At 31.6% G+C, this 2,500-nt stretch overlaps 1 non-coding gene across 1 annotated transcript; it reads left to right on the top strand.

Moving 5' to 3' along the window:
- Positions 1 to 2,334: 2,334 nt before the first annotated feature.
- Positions 2,335 to 2,406, top strand: TRNAC-GCA (transfer RNA cysteine (anticodon GCA)). The gene has a single exon. It is a non-coding gene; the product is annotated as a tRNA-Cys (tRNA).
- Positions 2,407 to 2,500: the final 94 nt, after the last annotated feature.

Genomic DNA, 2,500 nt, shown 5'->3' with positions numbered 1-2,500 from the left:
ATCCTCCTGGGCCCAAATAACTCAATTTTCGCCCATGAACTATTTGTGTCAATGGATTAGTTCGATCTAAAACTTGAGATAATGGGTGTAATCCGAAAAAAGATTCAAATGTGGTTGTTAATGGAGTTGAAGTTACCAAATTCTGAGGAGTCGGTATTAATTTATGCCTAATTGCTCCACATATAGTTCCTCTAACCATATTTTCTAAACGAACTAGAGCCAATCCGAATTGATCTTGTAAGAGATCCGCAACAGAACGAATCCGTTTATTTTTCAAATGATTCATATCGTCAAGTGTACCCATTCCAAATTTAAGTCCAATCAAATGATCTGCAGCTGCCAATATATCTCGCTGTAACAAAAATGTATTGTTCTCAGGTATATCAAGATTAAGTCTCTGGTTCAGATTTCGTCGACCAATCCTTCCTAATTCACATCTTTGTTGAAAGAATTTCTTTTGTAATTCCTTACATAAGGATTCAGAAAATACCGGATCTCCGCCTACACAAGAAAATTGTTGATAAAACTCCAAAATGGCATTTTCTTTTGATCTAATTTTTTTTTTCTCCTTATCATTCAGGAAAGACAAAAAAATTTCAGGGTAGCAAACATTCTCGAGAATTTCTCTTAGATTCGAACCCATAGCTGATGATAGAACTAGAATAGATATTTTCTGTTTCCTACTCACACGAGCCCATATCCTTGCTTTTCGATCAATCTCTAATTCTAATCTTCCTCCCCAATCAGATATTATGGTGCCGGTATAGACCGAAATTCCGTTATGGTCCAATTCTGACCGGTAATAGATACCGGGGCTTTGCAATATTTGACTGATGACAATTCTGTATAGTCCATTTACTATAGAAGTTCCCAGGGAATTCATTAGAGGAATGTTTCCAATCAAAATTGTTTGTTCTTGCATATCCCTACGGGTTTTCCAAATTAATCCTGCGGATACGTATAATTCAGAAGAATATGTGAGTGATTCATATACAGCATCTCTTTCTTTTATCAATGGTTCTACCAATTTATATGTTTCCACAAATAATTGAAATTCAATTTCTTGATCTGTATCTTCAATTTTTTGGAAACTTAGAAAGTTCTTCTGTTAAGCCATGATCAATGAACCTACAAAACCCTTCAAATTGTATCTGATTAAACGCAGGTATTGTAGACATTCTCTCATTTCCACCCCCAAGCATTTTATTTATTTCCCATTTATAAAAAAAATCCCATTATTTGCTTAAAATGGATCGATCTAGCAATGATGGAATTTATATTATGTTTACTGAATCACATGAAATTTTACCTAACTTCATAGGTGTAATAGATGTAATGCATGAAATACATATGAACGTAGGAATAAAGAGACTTTGATACTCAAATTAAATTGGAATTTGCAACAACTACAAATGAATTGGTAAATTCTATTTAGAATTATGGAGTTTTGTATAAAATATCTATATCAAAACAAAAGTGAGTCAATTTCTACCATTATTATGATATTCCAATCGGATTGGGTACTATAAATAGATTCGGGATTTGATCTGAAGAAACAATATAGAATTTTTTTTATTTAACAACATGGAACTTTTTCGTAGATTTCACTGTTAAAAAAAATTCGCATAGAAGAGAGATATTTTACCTATACCTATATTTTTTTTTAGTAGAATTCGTAGAATGCGATTGAAGTATGTATAAGGACTTGTATTTATTAATAAACATGTGCAGATATATATATATAGTTAGTTATATATATCGCCTCCTTTATTACAGTTCTATGGGGAACATCACATGTCGTACTCTATCAAAAATTTATATTTTCTATTTAATGATAATGAAAAAAAAATTCTAAAAACAGAATTCCGAACATTTCCTATAAACATCTTATATATATATAAGATATTAGATTTAGATAATAGTAATCGTTTATGTTCTGGGGTTTACATATACTCATAATCGCTATTAAAATTGTCATTAATAAGGATTTTTTTTATGGTTATGGAAACGAATCAATACGGATGGATTAGTAATGATTAGTTATCTATCAATTTTTATTTATTTAGGTAAGGTATCCATTTTTGGATTGTTTTCTTATATCATTAGGGGAAACCGAATTTGCAATTTCAATCCAAGAATCATTTATGAATTCACAGTCAATAGTTAAAGTTAACGGTTCCCATTTGTCCTGATTTTTTGCTTTTGTGAATGAAAATCCACATTTTTTTTTCAATAGAAAAAGCAAAGTTTTGCGGTTTTTCGTTTTAGATATTGTGTGTTGTAAGATACTATCTATCTAAGAGATAGAGCCAATCCAATATTTTGTATCGTTTTGGCGGCATGGCCGAGCGGTAAGGCGGGGGACTGCAAATCCCTTTTTCCCCAGTTCAAATCCGGGTGTCGCCTCAGCAACAAACAAAAGAATCAAAATACCCTCTTCTGTTTTGCTGATATAACTTTATCATTTTTTTTTAGAAGAAAAGCATCTTTAGATTTGCTT

The sequence above is a fragment of the Cucumis melo genome, unplaced genomic scaffold (genome assembly GCF_025177605.1).
Source record: "Cucumis melo cultivar AY unplaced genomic scaffold, USDA_Cmelo_AY_1.0 utg000212l, whole genome shotgun sequence".
In the NCBI taxonomy this organism is placed as follows: domain Eukaryota; kingdom Viridiplantae; phylum Streptophyta; class Magnoliopsida; order Cucurbitales; family Cucurbitaceae; genus Cucumis; species Cucumis melo.
Note: the sequence above shows the minus strand (reverse complement) of the source record. Positions and strands in the feature narration are given on the sequence as shown.